Source organism: Etheostoma spectabile, chromosome 12, assembly GCF_008692095.1.
Source record: "Etheostoma spectabile isolate EspeVRDwgs_2016 chromosome 12, UIUC_Espe_1.0, whole genome shotgun sequence".
NCBI classification, from domain to species: domain Eukaryota; kingdom Metazoa; phylum Chordata; class Actinopteri; order Perciformes; family Percidae; genus Etheostoma; species Etheostoma spectabile.
This window is the reverse complement of record NC_045744.1, coordinates 7,330,511-7,350,929: the sequence shown is the minus strand read 5'-3', so window position 1 is coordinate 7,350,929 and position 20,419 is coordinate 7,330,511. Positions and strand designations below refer to the sequence as shown.

The 20,419-nt window shown below is 38.9% G+C and overlaps 1 protein-coding gene across 7 annotated transcripts in view; it reads left to right on the top strand.

The window, feature by feature from the left end:
* Positions 1-20,419, top strand: part of tnr (tenascin R (restrictin, janusin)) — a 190,565-nt gene that overhangs the window by 7,085 nt on the left and 163,061 nt on the right. For 2 of the 7 annotated variants that reach the window (XM_032530652.1, XM_032530650.1), the window contains exon 4: positions 1,670-1,804. The exons of the other annotated variants lie outside the window; for them this stretch is intronic. The gene's annotated coding sequence lies outside the window, so the exon portion shown is untranslated. The remainder of the gene's footprint in view (positions 1-1,669; positions 1,805-20,419) is intronic. 7 annotated transcript variants of the gene reach the window in all.

Sequence of the window (20,419 nt, the reverse complement as noted above, 5' to 3'; positions counted from 1 at the left end):
TAGAGACATATTCACCTTGATCTTTATTTCAATCCGTGAATTCACACAGTAGAGTGGTTCTTTTGCCACTGTGCTTCAAACTAAATCCAAAGAGGTCAGAGTTCAATGTTCATGTTGGGTAAGGATCCCTATTTCCTGGATCCATGGCATGTGGTTTTGCATTATGAACTACCTTCCACAGCCAGCATGTGCTGTATTTTATTTACAAGTGACCGCCTTATGAATCTTGTGGGGGATGCGCTTGAGAGGTTTTTATTCCCCATCTTTCAGTCCTCCCCAGCGTTTAGAGAAGCCAGGCTGGCCGTGTTAATGATCCTCACTAGCTAAGGAGCTTGAATCCAAACTGGAATTCTTCCACTTGAACTGCTATTTAACATTTGGTGTTCTTCTCCCTTCCGTGTCTGTCTTTCTCACTCTATTTCCCTCCTTCTGCACCCCCCCCCCCCCCCCCCCCCACACACACATTTTGTCATCTCCTTTTTCTCTTTTGCTCTCTCTCCTCCTTTTCCCACCTGAGTGTACGCACTGGGAAATAGTCTGTAAAGGTCTTCAGTCTTTTTCAACCTCTTCTTCAGACGTGTTTTTTCAAGATATTTACTGCACAGTGCAAAGTCCCTGGGTGCCTGTGTTTTAATGCGCGTGTTTTCGTGTATGTGCACATTGTTGCGTGTATGTCCTGCGAGAAAAGGAAGTGTTCCTCGTGACCTCTGCTTCTAGTTGCTTTTTCGCCTACTGTGAAGTAAAAAGCTTAAATTTCAGACGTGAGCCCCCTCCAGGCACCCTGTGAAGGATGTTCAGATATATACAAACAAGGCGGCTCAAGAGACACCTTTAGCTGAAGGGTAAATATGCTTTAGCTCTGTTTACACAACAACTGTGCTGCAGTTAGAGGCAGGCGTTGTTTGATACCTAGCTGACTGGGGATTATCTGAAGCTGTACAGTCCAGGCTACTACACTTTATCATTTTGATTCTTATCTAAATGCTTGCTTCATGTGAACTTTATTTAGGAAGGGAAGTCACTCTGCACACACTGAGGGGAAAAAAAAAATCCCCCAAAATGTGCCCTGAATACATGGATTACCCTGAAGTAAAGGTCCACTGTGTTCTGTTACAGTGTGTCTAATTTGCATTTTTGGAGATTTGGTTTAATTTGCAAAGTCTCATTGATGAAGGAAAAAGGTTAAAGAATTATAATAACGTATTTTTTTTTTTTGTGGAGTGAGGAATATTGCTTGAATCATTGAGCTTGTGAAGCTTTTTAAACGTGACATTCTGGGCTTTCAAATCCAGTTTGAACTGAAGATACTGAGCTGATGAAGAAGTATCAGCAATATAAAATGATAACACTAAGAAGATAGGTTCCTTTCAACTAACTAACTAAGGAGAGAGGGGGGTTTCTCCTACTAGTTTTCCCCTCTGTTACAGACAAATGGCAGACGAGGCTAAAATAATAGTTTATTTCATTCTGTAACCAAATGATCTGATTAATAATCAGTGTAGGAGTTCTGATATTAACATAAAATAAATAAATATATATATTTACTTTGTTTTTAGAAGGCTCACACTGCATGCTGTCTGCTCTACTCCTGATTAACCTTTCAAACTGGCAACCTAAAAACACACTTAAAAGTTTAAAATGAAAGACAACTTGACATTTTCATTTCCAGTGTGTTGGAAACTCTGGAGTGAGCAGAGACGTCTTGTGGATGTTTCAAGGACACCAAAGTCAGCGTGAAGGAGGAAGACGAGAACATCGTAGTGCGGAAAGACTCTCGGCCAAGTCTGTTTTTATATCTTTTGGGGTAAGTCTAACTCAAGATTTGAAGTAGTTTGAGAGAAGGCCGAAGTCCTTACTAGCCAATTTGAGTCTTAATAAGCCAATTGCAAATCAACTGCGAGACTCTTAGGTCTCTGAATGCTGATCAATAAAACACATTGAACCTTTTCCTTTCAAAGCTATTATTAGTTGAGTGTGAAAGTCAATACATTCTAACTCAAAGTTCACTTACTAACCCCAGAAAAAGTCAAAATCTTTTATCAAAACTGTTAATAGAGTTTTTTTTTTTTTAATTGTAGTCAATAGGATGTACTTTCAATGGATGGGGTTAATTAAATATTCAAGGTTTGTGGTTTTGGAAGGCCATCCTGTTGCTGATGCTGATTTGGACAACCGAGAATGAATTCAAACGGCTGGATGAGATGTGGCTTGAGGAAGTTGTAAAGCAAACTTTATTATACTTGAATTATTAATAGTTGAGTTTTTGACAACTAGCCTTCCTGACTCTGATGAATGGAATGCGGATGCTGACCGGCTGCGCAGACAGTGTTGCAGGTTCTCTGCACCACATTGTAATCCCACTATGGGCCTTGTGTCATGCACACATCATATCATGAATATTAAAACTACAGCACAAAGGCATCTTTATCCAATACATCCATTTTGTGGATTCTCATAATCTCTGTTGATGCGCCGTCCTGTTCCTACATTAACTCCTGCTGTCAGTACTAGGTTCCAGTTTCATTTTGGTGATAAAAGAGGGATATTTCTTGCTCCAGGATACTGACTAATTGGACTCTAAAACACATTTTAAATGAAACATAGCTACAACAAACCTATCAAACCAGCACCTTCATACACCAGTTAATTGCACATGTGATTAAGAACTAAGAAAGCGATTCATCTCTGTGAACTTTCCATCTGTCTGCCATTTACCATAGTGGTGTCATTAACTTAATTTGTCCTTAGCTCATACAAAAAGCCATTCACATTCGTAGCACACACTGAGCAATTATAACTGCTTCAGTTGTCCCATTTGCATACTTCCATAGAATGTGCATTCTGATAGATTAGATTTCCCACTTAATATGCATAGCAGAATTGTTATTGGTTGGTTTGCACAAAATATACCTGATAATTGGCTTGACTGAGAAAACAGATTTTTGCTTAATGCCATGGGGCATGGAAACCGATGTATTTCAATCAATAATTCTGTGTTGTTGCACTAAAACAAACTGAACTGAAAATGCATGTATATTTCACCTTTTCTAAAGGTTGAAGCAGTGTCTTTTGGCCACATATCCACCTCTGTCATTATTAGGTTACGTCATAGGGCCAGGGGGTTCTGTATTGTTAACATCAGAAAGGACCTTTAAACCATCCAACACAAAGCAAGCATTTCTAAAGGGATGTTATATTCATGCTATGTAAAGGCCACATCGGGGAAAGAACAGTCAGATAATGAAGGAATGGTTGGAGGTTGACTTTGAAGCCATGTGCTCTGCACAGATTTAATGGAGTATATCAGGCAAGTAGTGATTACTGACACAACTTCACTCAAAAAAAACTTGTTTATATTATTGCTTTGCTGGGAATTTAAATGGATATACAAAAGGAATGTCATTATGCCATTGTGTCCCTTTTGTTTTGAGATCCGTCAACTGAGTAGAGTTTGATAATATAATGACTTTGTATACATGAGATGCTGCCATGGCCAGGGGTTTCCAATGGATTGTAGACCATAAAAGACGATTGACCCCTGCCTCTGAATCTCCTTTTGCAGATGCTGCAGTGGAGGCTTCTACAACTGCTGTACTGTATTGTTCTTTTCCATGACATTAACCAATGCACTATCCCAGTTCTTACAGAGAAGCATACTCTGCATTTTGTTTGTTGTTTTGTTGCAGCCCAAAACCTAGAGGATATTACACATACTCTGCAAACTTTTCATTGATCTCTCCAAATCAATATCTATCCCTTTATAGAGTGATGGGACATTTCTCAACCTACTTTCATAGGACCGAGCTACCATCTGAAATCCAATAAGGTTGTATGCAGTATTATTCCCTTTGCACACTGTTTAACCTTTTTTTTTTTAATTAAGTCAAGCGTGATTTTGCCCTACACATAAGAATGATCTTAGTCCTTTCCCCGCAGTGAGGCATACATCCTATCAATTAAACACTAGTATTGCATCGGCACTCGGTATCGGTCAACACCAAAAACCCAGGCATCAGTATCGGGACTGAAAAAGTCAGATCGGTGAATCCCTAGACAAGACTAATTTTATTTGCAATGTATTTCAGCCACATATGTCTGCATAGCTTAAATTAATGAACATGTTTGGGGTAAATGCAGTTACAGTGTTAGACAAAAAAAAAGTGCTTAAAATCTTACCTATTGTTACATAAGAATACTGGGGCATCTAATAACAGGTGTTACAACAACAATTTTTAATTTACCATAAGAAACTAGCACTATTCATTATTAGCTGCAAGCCTTTACAAATACGCACAAACAACACTCACAGTCTTGTCGTTGCATGGGAAAGAGACTTAAGGGTACAGAGACTTGCAAAAGTGAAGGTAAATAAATTTAACCGTGCAAAAAGAAACCAAGGAAGGATAAAATGCTTGAAACCAAGCAAGAGCTCGCCAATAATTTCAACAGTTCATCTTGATAATAATACACTTCAGACATAATCGACCACAGTTCAGCAGACTAGACATGTTAATTAACTAAATAGTGGTTTTTTTTAGCGACTAATCCAGACATTATGTATCATCAATCAGCACACTGCTGTTCAGGTCACGGGGATTCGTAGCACTTGTAGCACCGTTTTTCACGGCAACGATTAATATGCAGCAGTTGTCAAATACCTGTAGGGGAATCGCTGAGCATAGAACCACCACAATGCAGAGCTAGTTTGTCTGTTACCTCTACACCTCCGGAACAATTAAATAGTTGTACTCTTAATTATTATGGTGGTATTTGAACACTTACTGTTTGAAACCGAACAACTACTGGGTCACAGGGCAGTAAGTACTGCTGTGCCACTGATTAAATTCACCCAATAATTAAGCAGACATCATTGATTCCCTGCAGAGAAATGGAGAAATGGAGAGAGAGAGTGTGTGAGAGAGACTCCCTGTCTGTCCCTGTGCTTCCTGTAGCCCCTGCAGCGGTGGGCCAGTCAGATATGCGTAATTTGGGAAATGAGCAGAAGTCAATTCCACTTAAACCGACAGTGTTGGTTGGACACATCAATGTTACATGCATTGTTGACTCCCTTCATTTTCTTTCTCCCTGCCTTCTCTGTGTAATTGACAGCGATCGAAGGGAATGAGAATGTGTGTCCTAGATTATGACCGTGCGTGTATGTGTGTGTGAGTGTAATGTGGTGTGTAAGAAGGTAAAACTAAACAAATATGTACTGCTACTGCTTATACAATTTAGGATGCTTGTGTAGGGCTGTGCAATATAGAGAAAATCAAATATCACAACGTTTTTGACCAAATTGATACCGCAGTGTAGCGTTGACTATTGGTGCTTTCACAAAATATTGACACAATGAGATTTTTGATAAATAATCATCAGTAATGTGGATATAAGGACTAAGTGGGTAAAGGCAAATAATACACAGTTACAACAGTCTGGTGAGTTGACATAACTTAGCTGTAATGCAGCTATTAAAACAAGGAAAAGAAACCACTTATGCCATAATACAATATCACGAATAGCCAAAATGTAAGACTATATCTAGTGTCATATCACAAAATCTATATAATTTCAATATATGACCCAGCTCGGCGCTTGTGTACATTTGTGTGTCTTTTTTTCTTCAAATGAATCTGCAGCCTTAAAAGTAGGGTGTAAAATAAGATGTATTTTACGGCATCGGTAAGAATCAATTACTATACTATTAGGGTAAGGTTAGTTGATTAATCTAGTGATTTATTCTTGTGAGTTTAGTAATGCAATTGTATGCTTGTGTCAAATCCGTGTGGGCAGGTGGAGTACACACCACATTACAGGCACACCCTAGAAAGCAGAAAAAGCATGAGGTCGTTTTACTTTTGATGCCAGTGTGTGTATTTTTGGTACTTTAGTTATCCTTTCACAGCTGGCTACCACAGCTGGTTACAGCAAACAACAACAAATGTGTCGCCACAGTCAAATCCCATGTAAAGAACCACTGTAAAATGAATGGCAGGAAATGAATAGATGCTACGGTTTGCCCCAGTTTTAAGTCTAGAATTACCGTCCATGGTTACAGTAAAGGTAAATTCCATTAGCTTTTTTTGTATAGACTAAGGTGAAACTCTACAGCTTTAAATCATCAGTGTGATGATCAACCACATTAGAAAATATCTTGGATAAAAAGTAAAAGGTGAAAGATATCAAAATGTAATGTGAGAAGTCAACCATTTCTCCCAAGGTGCATTTTGGTAAGAAACATCCAATCATTGAGCTTACATTTCTCTTCCATACACCACTAATTGTGAGTGAAAGTAAAAGATTGCCCTAGAAACCTGATAGAAAATTCAGCAGTTTTAGTAAGGCCAATGCTGAGTTAATGTTGGATACATTTGGCATACATAGAATTTTCTACAGCTCTAATTTGCTCTGATTGGCTTCTTCTTTTCATAACAATTGCAGGTGAGGCTCATGATAGTAATTGCAGCCACCACCATATTTTTTGGAGCTAAGTTTGAAATAATATCATTCAGACCTCTGAAGAAATAGCTCTAATGTATAACATTCCAAGAAAACATTTTTTAAACGTCTCCAAGTGAGGAAGTATGCGCTTCTATGCAAAACCAATCAGTTGGAATTCCTGCACTCTCATCCTTAGAAGAAATTATAACAAACAATTGCAAAAAGGAGAGTTTGACTTTTAAGAAAACGATTGGAAAAGAACCTGTGACTCATCTCAGAAGCAAACAGCAAACTGTAATTTGAAGCTACTTCAATATACGATAATTGGCTGATGCAGACATACAGTACACAACTCCCATTAAATTAAATAACAATAACAACAGTAATATACCTGACCTTTTCTTTAAATGCTCTGAGGCTAAAGGAACATTTATGCTCCGTGTCTGGGAGTGGGACAAAAATTTAAACATTCTGGAGGGAGATGATCAATAAAACCATGCTGTGAACATTCCACTTGACCCCAAGATGAAATTGCTGCACCTGTAGCCAACAAATCTGAAACCCCAAGAATTTATTGATTTTGCTATACTACAGGCGAAAAAGGACTCATCTGGTAGAAAATGGAGGCCCCGCATCTGGTGGATCAAGAATATGGCACAACGTATGTCAGTGGAGAGATTAACATATATATTAAAACACAAATTGGGGGCACATGAGAAAATCTGGATACCATTTGACCAGTTGATAAAAAAGGAGACATAGGGGAGCTTCTACAGTTGGAAAATGAGGGACAGGATTACTGAAATTCAAGTTGTTAAAAGTGAAAAATCAATTTAAACATTGTTTAATAAAAAGAAATACAGATCATTCAGGAGCCAGTGGCTCTGTTGTCACTTTTCTAGTTAAAAGAGTTTTAAATATCATTGTGTTAGCTACCTTACCAATACCCCAAAGTAATCTATCTTGGCCTGTGTGAATGCTGATCTAAAATTGTAGGTTATATGTCACATCCGGCTGCCATTGCAAAATATTCCTGCAAGGAACGACCATCTAAACGGGAGCCATTTAACAGCAGTGTTTGTATGAAAGTTGTCATTAAACTTTTGTCCACCGTCATGGATCATTGCTTAATTATGAACGCTTACAGCTGAACCTCTGTTAAGTAAGTGAAGCCCTGTAAAGTGCCGGGTGTTACTGTTAAATTAACAATTATCAGGAGATTGAATGTTGTGGAGTCGGTCAGAGTGACAGCGGATGTCAAAGCTTTTGTGGTTTTAAAATGGTAAATTGCGTCTTTCAGACTGTGGAGACATTCAAGAGACAAGGTTAATAAACTGCCTCACAATGACAGCAGACTTTTTTGTAAAGCAGCCACATGTGACGAGTTGCCATCAAGTTCTCAGAGGTCCTCTGACGTTAATGTTATTTTTTTGTATTTATATTATGCTTTTATGAAAGTGTTGTGTCATGTGTGTTCTCCTGAGCTGCTGTATAGCTGTGGTTAGCTGATCTGCTTGACTACATTATTGAATAATGGGTTGTGCCATCACGTCATGAAGGATTTAATCATTTTGCTGAGATTCTCATTTGCTTCTACTCTGTCTCTCTCTATTATGTAGAAACATTGTCGTTCTGACTATATTAACAACAACGAAAAGGTTATCGTGCACAATGGGGAAAAGTTATGTTTTTATACCGCTTTATTTTTTTTATACTGAAAATATGCATTCTTGTAGGTGATGTGCTTTTTTGAGGTCACGTGTTCTTGTGAATACATCTTCAACTCATTAAGATAACCGGTCACTCCACAAAAAGCAGAAAAGTTCATGAAATCGTGAGGTGACAAATGGAAATGCTGTACATACTGTACAAGTATTTTTTTGGTAGTCTTTGCTTGAAAGGGAAGCTAAAGCTGGGTGGAAATGAGTTTTCTTTGGTTGGAAAATCTTTTGTTCTCATTCCTGGTGGCTGCGAGCGATAACAATGTCTCACTGGTGTTGCACACAGAGCTCATGTTCGGTTTTGTAGAAATTCTTTGGCACATCGCTGCACTAAGTCTTCCTAGTGCCGCCAGAATTTCAACCTTGAGGGTCATTCTCCTTCTGTCGGCCATCACATCCATATAGATATCCATCAAATAATCCATCAAAGGTTTTTCACAATCTTGGCAAAAGCTAAAAGAGTCTAACATGCAATTGTCTGTATCTACATGTACAGTATGTATTTTGAAAACTCTTGTATGCAGTATACTAACCCGTGTAAAAGAGAAATGGAAGACAGACCTTTTCTGTGCCATTTGTTTAATTGTTTTGAAACTACACATCCAATTATTAGAAGATGATGCTTTGTTGTACTAATGGATGTTTCAGGTGAAATGATTAATTTTGCCTTCGATAGAATCAACTGACGTGTGTGTGTGTGTGTGTGTGTGTGTGTGTGTGTGTGTGTGTGTGTGTGTGTAAACAAATTGTCTCCATGCCCTGGCTTCCTTGTAAAGACCATTCATTGGTTGGATGGATTTTAGGGTCGCTCTTTTGTGTGTGTCTTGACCAAAGGAGCCTGGCAGTGTTAATATTTCTCATTACAGGAGACTGTCCACCCAGAGAGAAGACACACAATGAACTCCTCTGTCCTTATTCTCTGTGTCCGTCTGTCTGTCCTGCACATTTCCTTCCATCTACCCACTCTTTCTCTTTCTTTGTCACACTTTACAGTCAGTTTTCAAGGCTTTTATTCTGTGGCCCAAAATTGGCAAAGAACATTGTTATAATCAAGATTGTTGGACACAGATCACAACAGCTCATTGAAAAATCTTCCACTGGCTTGTTAGAGTCTGAATGAAAAGCAAAGCTGAAATGTTTTTTTTATCTAATTATAAACTTGATCATAATTATTAGAAGAGCCCGTAGATCATTATTGTGTCTGCGTTATATCATTTCAGTTCAAGACTATTATTTATATTTCTCAGTACAGTACAACCAGTTCTCTAATATGAATGCAAAACCAACCCCAACCAACAAGTCCTCCAACCTAAAGCAAAACACATTGTGTGTATCCTTGAGGTCTAACAAATGTGTTGAGTGCATTTCCTTTCTAGTCATAACATATTTGCAAAGTATTTAAAATGTAATACATGTAAAAAATTATATATTTAAAAAAAGTGTATCTCCACAACGTTCCACTGCAGGGATTGATTCGTTGTCACCCTAAATTCCGCTGGATTTCCATGTCCTTCTGCTTTCTTTGTGTTGGAATTGTCAACTCTGATGATTTGATTGATTTATGAGGACTATGGTTAACTGCTCTTCATCAGGGTAAATCACAGCTAGCTAGACTATCTGTCCAATCTAAATTTTCTGTTGCACAACTAAACGTACATGTTCCACCAAGTTCCCTCCCGATGTTGTTTTGCAGCAGCACCTTGGCCCATGATGATTGTGATTGGTTTAAAGAAACGCCAATAAACCAAGCTAGTCCTTTACATTTTGCTGCAAAATCATTCTTGGAGCTATTGCAGTGATTTTTCCAGCTTCTTCCAAATTGCCAGTGTCAGATTGTGTGAAATAGTTTTAGAGTTTGAAATATCTTCAAGCCTAAAACAGTAATTCAAAGTTAATCTTTCACAACTGAAATTCAGAGACATTCCTCCTTTAAATTACCGTTATCACTTCAGGCTTTATCTCTAACCTTAAATACCTTCCATTAAACACAATTTTCATTGTCTAGTGCTTTGCCGGTCTTTAAATGAAAACATTTGCCCTTAGTCTCTTGAAAGTGAAATAAAAAAGTTGTGAGTAGACTTGGGCCAGTGTAAAAACGTTAGCCCCCAAATATATGTAACAAGCTAAGCTACAGCAACGTGGCAAAATGAGTTTACCACATCAAAGCTATTTTTAACAAGAAATCCATGTACACAACATAGACCGGTTTGGTGGTGGTGTCAGTAATCCTCTGCAGCTTCATTTCAGACCAGCAGAAAGTCTGCTGCACCTGAGCTAGGATCAAGTCTAGATCAAGTCAAGATCATCAAAAGTGTTAACTTCCTTGAAGGTGGTTACTCTGTTGAAGTTTAAAACTATTGGATCTGCCGCGAGCCACTCTGTATCTGCCATAACCAATTGCTAACGTTTGGTCGTGACATGGGCTTAACATCGCTAGCGTTAGCCCTAGCCAACTCTTTCGCCACCGACGGGCCAAGCTCGAAAATCAAACATTTCCCAAACCCCTTGGGGAAGAGGGCCACAACATCATGGCCACCAACAAGACTCAGCAAAGATTGTTACAAACCTCCACGGCATCGTTCTCAGCCACTCCCGCCGTTCCCTCATTGGACTGCCAAATATTTGGCCGGAGAAAACCCAGACGGAGTACTAAAGGAAAATGAAAATTGAGCGGAAGCACGTAGAAGGGCGGAGCCAGGCTACTACCACACTACTTAATCAGTAAAAGAGCTAAGCTACTGAAAATGTATTTGATTCAGGAAAACAGCAACACTATTGAGAAGTTAGTAATGCTACGGCCCAACGCTGCTTGAAATATAAGTTGGATTTAGCGCAGTGACGCCTTCGGAACAAGTTGCTAACGTCAGCTAGTTCTCAGTACCGGAAGGTGTTATAAGGACAAAGACAAATTCCCAGAATCCACCCATTTCTACTAGTGAATGATGCTAATACAACTTATACAGAACATATTTTTTAAAGCTGCTGTTAGAAGTTGGCTATGATCTTTTATAAAGGAGATCACTGATTTTGTCTTTCTTCTGTGAAGTAATTTTAATGTTTGATATTTTCTGTAACTCTGACATATGAGCACTGATACTTTAGATTGAGGTTAAGATTGTACATTCATGCACTATGCTAAAAAAGCTTGCTGCAAAATGCAGTTTTCGAAAACTCACTGAACAACCTGTGTTGTTGCGAATCACAGCACTTGTTTTAAATATGTATCAAATCTTTTTTTAATCAAATCAAACTGTTTAGAAAGGATGAAAAAATACATCATAGTTAGGTGTTTCTGTAACTTTTTATTCTGAATGAATGAATGAAAAAATTAATTTCCGACATCCAAGATAAACCAGACAAAACATTAAGGAAATGTACAAAAAAGATAAATAAGCGAAACATTCAATAAACAATAAGTTTAACAAGATGTTACTTTTTTAACAAATAAATGTAACCTGGAGCTTGTAAACAGCTTGTGAGGTAATGCTAGGGGTGTAACTGAATAATTGTTAATACTTATCCCAGAAATGCCAAACTCACTCATTAAAGGAGAACACCAGATTTGTCTTGCCTGCTCAACAATACACTGAGTATCTGGTTGTTTTCTTGCTTCAAGTGAAATCCTGCAGTAACCAGAGATAAGTTGTCGTGTCAAAAGAGAGAGAGCTGCATTATGCGATAAGGCAAAGAACCATCACAGAATATGAGCTTTGCCCCCCCCCCCCCCCCCCTTTCTGCCTCAACTCATCCATCCTAACTTAGAGATGGTTTGAATGTAGACTCTTTTTAGTTGTTGGTAATTAGAATTGAAGTGAGGGATCCACACACATGAAATGCTGTCATTGTAAGATGACAACAAAAGCATTGCATGATGGGAGAGAGAAATATTCCATCTCAAACAATGAGACAAGGTGGTTAATTACGCAGTTCATTTCTAATTAGCGACATGAGCGGTGCAGGGGATGTAGCAGAATAGGGAGAGTTGCCGTTGTTAGCTGGATGGATTCAGTGTTTTGCCGTGTGTTGCTGCTGTGATAGGCCCCGTGCCTGGAAATTATGGTTGTGCATCCAGCAGCCTCATCCGTGGTCCCTCAGAGGGATGTATTGCCAGAAAAAAATGCTGAATAAATAGGTCTTTGGCACAGCGAAGTGCTGTTCTGAGAAAGGGATGTACAGCCCTTCCAAAGGGGACTAAAAACTTAAGCATGGTCATTACCTGCATGCTGAAACGTATTACCTAAAGCAGACCTTCCCTGCTATAACTCACAGTGGCGTAAGATATACACAACACACGACTGACTATTACTTATTGTTAGAACATTTAATTTCAAGTCTGTACGTTCTACAAATATTTCACATTTCCTATATTATCCAACCGTGTCATGCTGGATTACCCCACAAATATGTTTCCCAAAGTGGACCAAATATTCCTTTCTTCAGAGCCTGGGTTTACTTTCGACAATCCAGACTACTCCAGTTGGCAGCCACAGGCATGTGTGAGACGAGAGCATGGATGCGGGAAGCCATGAAACAAATTGGATAAATGTTATTTCTGGAGGAACGTTAAAATGGGATGCAAGAATCCTATTGAGGCAGCCATGCTTGAAATTGGGTAAAATCACACATTAACAGAACATGGGAGGTTTTGCATTCACCTTTTGTCAACTCTGGCTCTGTTGCCATTGTCTCCCATGCAGTTCTTTGCATACTGTTTACAGTAAGGCCTATTTTCAGTGGACCTGGATCATGCATAATACACATAGGTTCTTTACACATTCACACATATGCAATAAGTAAAAGTGTGCATCCACAGGCATATGCAGCTTTTTCCCCTCCATTTTTTGCCCTTTTTTCCACTCTACTTTACTCCAAACTAATTCAAAGGTCACCGACTTTGCCCAAACTGACTGTAATGTTCAATATAACCGCACAAAGGTGCAATCAGGGAGTAGTGAAACCTACTGGGGTGTAAAGGCTATGGCTTTATGGAGACAATGAAATGAAATCTAGGAGGAATAGAGTGTCAGGGAGTGTGTATGTGCACCTTGCGTGTACCCAGTGTTGCACAACCTCTCTCCTGCTGCAAATCACCTGGATATTGTGTTTGACTTCCTCTTTAGGGACAGATTGGATGCATTTGATTTGCTCTGGCTGAGGCAACAGTGTCAAGTGGTACACTTGAAAAGAGATCATTCGTTCAAATGTTCCTCATAATCTTGAGAGTAACTTGGGAATTTAAGACTTTGGTTTCACATTTGAATAAGAGGTCAGATAAGCGGCATCAACATAACTTTAGTATTGAATGACAAGTTGTTTTATAAACAGGTCATTTGAATGAAGAAAAAAATACATTAAGTTTTCATGCATTTCTCTTCTCTTTCTCTTTTGATACTTAGGCAATCAAAACAAGTTGTTTTTTGTCATTGTATCCTTGTGTAGAGATGGGCTCTTCTTCCATCCATTTTCTGTGAGTGTATCTCATGTTACGGTAAGACAGCCCTGGGTGTAAAGAGGTTATCTTTTTTAACTTGCATGTTTGTGCTCCCGCCCAATCCTCTCAGTTTCTCTCTAGGGCCGTCATTTTCTCTATGTTTCACTCCTCACTTCCTGCAGGATCACCTTTGAAATCTTCCAAGTTGATGTTACACATTCAGGCAAAATGTAGTCTGGAAATCTCTCTTTTAAATTCCATCATCACAAATGGTTTCGGAATTTAAATGTGCAATGAATTTGGAGAGTCAGCTGTTGTGATTGTCAAATCTGTCTTGCGTCTTTTGTCTGATCATCGAGTCATGATTTTTCTTTCTTTCCTCTTTGAACCATATTCTCATTTGCAACATTGACTTTCATTTCTTCCTCACCAGATAAAAGCTGAAACGGTAACAATGCCATGAGTTGTCAGTTGTATTTTTTTGCCTCCTCAGTTTTAAACTGTACATAGAAAAATAGCAAAAATGTAAACACTAATAATATTTATCTGATTAAAAACCACCTTCCATACAGCAATTGTCTTTTTCAACAATTTATTTGTGGAAATTGTACAAGATACAATTGTAAATTGGAATTTTTTGGGGGGCATTTTAGGCCTTTAATGAAAGGACAGCTGCAGAAGTGAAAAGGGGGGGGGGGGGTGCAGGTCGGAGTTGAACCCGGGCCCGTTGCGTCAAGGAGTAAACCTCTAGATATGGGCACCCGCTCTACCTACCCAGCTATCCCAATGCCCGTACATTGAAAATAAAAAGTTCCTTTAACTCGTGCATGATTCATCATAAAGCAGAATGGGTCCTTCAGATCACCACACAGTAATACACATACATAATTTTTTATATTTATTGTGACAATAACTTGCTATGATATGGCAACTGCACAGGACACACCTCCCACCAAATTAAGTCAGGTGTAACACCTGAACCCAACATGCTCTTAATTGAGAACGTACGAAAACCAGCTACCAGGCAGGCCATGAAATCAAAATGCTTAGCTCAAAGTTATGGATACAGTGGCTTGAGAAAGTTTACACACCCGTGCTAAAGTTGATTAAACAGAGGAATAAAAAAAAACATCTTTTGGAAATTGATCTTAAAGCCTTAATTCCCTTAGAGGCAGAAGGGTAAAGGGTGAAGGGTATGTGATGATGTGGGGTTAGTTTAATTCCAAAGGCCCAGGTAACTTTATCAGGATTCATAGTATCCTGGATCAATGAAATAACTGGCCTTTAATAATAAAAATCTGCCTGCCTCTATGGGAATTTAACATAGGGGTGTGTTTAGTTATGCCCCCTGTATTTTAAGAAAGAACATTTATTTATTTACAATACATTATTCATTCACAAAGGCAATTGGTGTCCTTAAAAGGTTGGATTTTCCTAATTTTTTTAAAATAAGACAATATCAATTTCCAAAAGATGTTTTTTTTATTCCTCTTTTTAATCAACTTTAGCATGGTTGTGTAAACTTTCTCAAGCCACTGTACATGGTTTAAATGTCCAGCTTCTGTTACGCCAAGTGGTAATGTAATAGTACAATTACAACCTTTATACAATTATAACATCCAGTTCAAAATAGATTCAAAAGAACACATGTTAGGTGTTTTACATGCAGGGGTACCTGAACTCATCTGATAGGGCTGAACATTAAAAGGTAAAATGTTGGTAGGACTACTGTCCATTGCGCAGTACTGGGTAACATTTGATTTGTATTGATTGCTTAATGTACAGTGCATTAGAATATAGTTATTACTTATAAAGACTGACACCTGTGTGCCAAAAAAATATTTTTTACAGTTACATTTAGAAAAGAAATAAATATTACAAACAGTAGTATAAACCTCTCTATCTCTCAAGGATTTAAAAACACAGTGGAGAAAGATGACCGTAAACTACAAAAGCAACTGAATGGAAAGCACTTCAAAGATAACAAAGCGCTCCAAGAGACAAAATTAAGACACTGCCAACAGCTTTTACAAAAACATTTGAATAATTTGCAGCTCAGTCCTGTCGGAGCAATTTAGATAATTGCTTCATGTCTAGTTTTCACTCTCTCTGCTCATACACATACCTCAAACAACCTGTTAAGTTTGGTGACTGTGGGCACTAATTCACTTGTTCTTTTGTGCCATTTGCCTGTTAGTTATAACCGGTGTTAATCGTAGAGACAGCATCTGTCTTCTTTCTTTCTCTCCCACCCTCTTTTTCTCATTGAGTCTTTAACTCGTTGCCTCCCAGTCTCTCCACTTTTCTGGCGCCTTCTTTCACACTGAGTGTCAGAGTTAGTTCTTTGCCCAGACAGGCAGGCTCATCCAACTTCCATCCAAAAACTCGAGATGCCTCGTCCAGACAACTGAAGTTGTTTGGTTCCACTTTGGCTGAGACCAATCGCTTCATTTACTGCTTGTGTGTTCATATGTTATGGCTTTGTCTGACCAATGTGACTCTTGTGCAACACAATAAAGACCTGGGGCGGGAGTTGTAAGGTTCGCACGGTTCGCTCCTCTCTGCCTAAATGTTTTCTTGTTGCCATGCTTGATTCTCTTTCTCTTGTTCTGTCTTTCTCTCTCAGACACCCACACTGTCTTTTCTGTAAGAGACTCATCCAGAATTGCCCAACGCCAGACATCATTCAAAAAACGAACACAAACTCCTTGTTCACTGTTCCATATCAGTCAATTATTGTGTCTACATTGGTGTTTGTGTGTGAGGGGGTATTGGCAATTCTCTCTGAATGTGTGTAAGTGTGCCAAAATGAGGGACAGTGTGGGTGGTGTCAGCCCTCACTGTGTTAACAAACAAATCATCAGTGTCCTAATTTTTGTGTTGCTTAGAGGCTTGTTTCCAGTCTATAGACAGATCTGACAGTGATCAATAAGCTGCTGTCTCTGGGTGGGTGTGGGTGTGTGTGTGTGTGTGTGGGGGTGTGTGTGTGTTTGTGTGTGTGTGGATCATTAAGCTCCTCTGGGGATGGCACTGTTCTGTTTTCATTTGGCAGACATCAGGGAGCTGGGCAGTCATGTCATTGAAACAACTAAGTCTTCACACTGATGGATAATCAAAATGTACTGCAGAGCCTGATAGATGGCATGACATTACATGGCAGCCTTCTGAAGAGGCTTGACAGGTTTCTTAGCTGTTACCAGGGAGAGCCTTCAAGTCATGATGCATCATTCATTAGCACATCATTATTTTTTAAAACTTAATTCAAGTCCACATTATGCCTCCTCTCATCTGTTATTATGTTTGCTTCTTAATTTTAGTATTTTTTAGCCATGTTCTTAAAGCCACGGCGTCCCTCCATCAGGTCCTGTCAGATTTTTCTAAATTTTAACTGACAATGGTTTTCATCAGTGATTGATCTGCTGTAGAGCTGTCTCTGATTTCACCTTAAATGTGAATATTTCCTAGTTTCGTCACTCCGCTATGACCGTAAACTGAATACCGTTGAGTTGTGGACAAAACAAGACATTTGAGGACAAGATCTTAGGCTTTGGGAAACACTGATTGACATTTTTCACCCTTTTTGGGCGTTTTATTGACCAAACAACTAATCAATCAAATAAAATAAGAGATAATAATCTACAGAGTAAACGACAATAAAAAATCAGCTGATTATTTTCTTGATTATTACATTGCACCATACTTCTATCTACTGTATTACTCCACTACATTTTATTTTACAGATGTGGTTACTTGTTACTTTTTTAGATCCCTATTTTACATACAAACATATGAAAAGCTTGTCATGTTTCACATGTCAGTGAGTATTATAAGAAACGTCCCCCCTCTGGATCTCTTTAATGGTTTCATTTAGATAAGTGTTTAAAGGCCAAAGAGGTCAGATTATCCAACATTTCACAAAAAAGCAAAGGCCAGAGCAAAGTAAACCCAGAGGCCTGAGCCCACTGGACTGTCTTGTAATTTTAGTTTGATAAATAATTTATTCTAGGGATACTCCAATCAAACTTGTTGACTTTGATTTGATGTAAATTGACTAATTGATTAATCGACTAATTATGTCAGTATTTAACATGAATTTGGTCTTAGTGTACCTATTATATTTAATATATAGGTTCTCCAACAAAACAACCACACACACACACACACACACCACACACACACACACACACACACACACACACACACACACACACACACACAAACAACACACAATAGATGCAGTAAATTCAGAACTCTTTTCATACTGAGCTTTTTATTAGTTTGAGTTTATTATAGAGATGCCCTGATCAGGTTTTTAGCCTTTGATACCTATTGTTGATCATAAATGAGCAATATCTGCCGATGAAGGGCAGATTCCGATATTTTTTGTTTCGTTTAGTTATAGCAGCTGATATAGCTTTGTAAAGTATTGGCCGGTTTGCCTGTTTGTAGTGTATTGGGATGAGATCACGCGTTTTTAGACTATATATATATATATATATATATATATATATATATATATATGATCAGCGGTTGATTAATTGGAGTATCCCTAGTTTATTAGTGGACATCATAGAAACATAAAATTATATATAAATATTTAAACCCTATATATATATAATATATACTGTATATAATTCTCTAAATACACGCATGCACCCATACATTTATACTCATACATATACACTTAAACATACAACCCTACGCTAGCATAGCGAGCCATGAAACAAACACAAAAACAAACCCCAAACACTTCAGCTGTCCACAACCATAACACAGTAAGTAATGTACTGTAAGTGAAGGACCACATTAAATCAGAGAAAGAGTGTTTGGAGATTTTGTCCTTCCTCTTTCGTAAAACGTAAAACCATGTGGAGGTGGAGAGGAAATCAAATTCAGAAATAACCTAATCAGTGGGTTCTGGCCTGGCAGCCCTTCCCCAGGCGAGAGACCCAGGCAGGTGGCTATCTGGCAGCCATTGGCATTCTCTCCAACAAAGTCTGCGACTCAGATCAGCTCTGCAGTGAACCACTGGGAGTGCGATTAAACTGGGTTAGCTAAGACCAGAACACCAGTTTCTTATTGAGGGGAAAGTGATACTATTATTGACACATTCCTATTCATCTGCAGATTTATAGCAGGTACTTTGCATATCGCATGAAATGAATCTGGCTCTGCTGTCCTGATTGCCATTGATGGATGGGGATTGATTTACTCTGCAGTTGTTGTGGCAAACCTCCCTAACAACAGTTCTATCCATCTGCATTTTTCCATGAAATTAAAATTAATTTAATCCTTTCCTCTCCACACTGAAATTGCTGTGACTCCTCATCATTTGTTTGTTAGAGACTGAAAACTGAGCTCTAAAAATATGTAATTATAATATTAATTGAAAAATGTCAATGGAAAAGTAAAAACACAATGATACAGAAAAGGAGCAGTGCATTCAATTCTTGACTCATTTTTTTTTTTAATTAAAGCATTATAGTGGAGGAGCTATTTATTGTCCAAAATACCAAAGCCCATTATGCAGTTGCATTCATTTCATAATTATGCCCATCTCCGCCAATCCAATAACTCGGGTTCCAGTTGAATAAATCCCTGAATCTTTCTCAATTCCTTTAAGGTGTGTGTGTGTGTGTGTGTGTGTGTGTGTGTGTGTGTGCTTGTGTGCTTGTGTGTTAATTTGTTTTGTGCTTAAGACAGACCTGAGACCTGATCGGACGAAACACATGAGGATAAATCATTAGAATGAAACAATAAACTACCAGGAAAAACTGTTCAGTGATTAATGCGTAAAGTGAAACAAGAGCTCCAAATGCCAGGGCCAGGCAAAGAAGAGAGAGACAACTTGCTGACCCTGGTCGGTCCCCTATTGATAGTGTTGCCATGGGAACAGGTGTCAGAGCTTAGATGAAGTGAAGGGCATTGGAAAATGTTGTGTGTGTTACAGATAGTGTGAGTAACTGCAACATCCACTTGTACGGCCACTAGAGTTGGGTGTCATCCAAATATTGCTACTGTCAAACCTCCTCCCTCTTTTACCGCGGTATCACCATGACTAATTAATAATTATGACATAAGGCTCAGATGGCGTCACCAAACTGTTGGCTTGTGCCTACACTGTTCAGAAACTGAATACAAAACCCTAATACTGAAACACCTCTACCTTTTCATTAGGTGGGAACCCAAAATGCTGCCAAACTGCAGAAGTCGTGTTCTTCTTTGAGACCAGGTCACTCGGTGCGCAACTTGCCATCCCCCCCCCTCTCTATCTTTAGTAGCTGCAGCAACGTGTATGAGCTTCCACTGAGCTAAAACGGCAGTGTCTGGGGCAATTTTTAGTGAGCCTTTGTGTCTCTTAACAGACAAAATGCAATTAAAATGTCTGTGCAACTGGAACAGGGCCCTGTTCAACAACAGTGGCTGCGGCAGTGGTGTGGCGATGTCCTCCGGGAGACAGGTCATGGCTTCACAACGAAAACTTGTTTATTCTCCTGAAAGATAGATAATTGAGCACTGTAATGGTTATGACCATACCAGTGACAATGTAACTACATGGAAACGAAACAAATGATGGCTTGTACATTGGTAGCGTTAGAGACGGTAGCTGTAGGGGGGGAACAGTGTGCAGATCCACGCTACCGTTTTTTTTATGGGGGAATAAACTTCAAGACGTGACATAACCTGTCTCCCGGGGGACATAGCCACACCACTTCCGCTCCGTGGATTTTTGTCGGGATAATTATCTCAGAAGCTTGGCTGAACACACTAACCAGACGGCAGCTAGCAGCTAGGAGCTAGAAGCTACCATCTACAAGCTAGCAGCTAC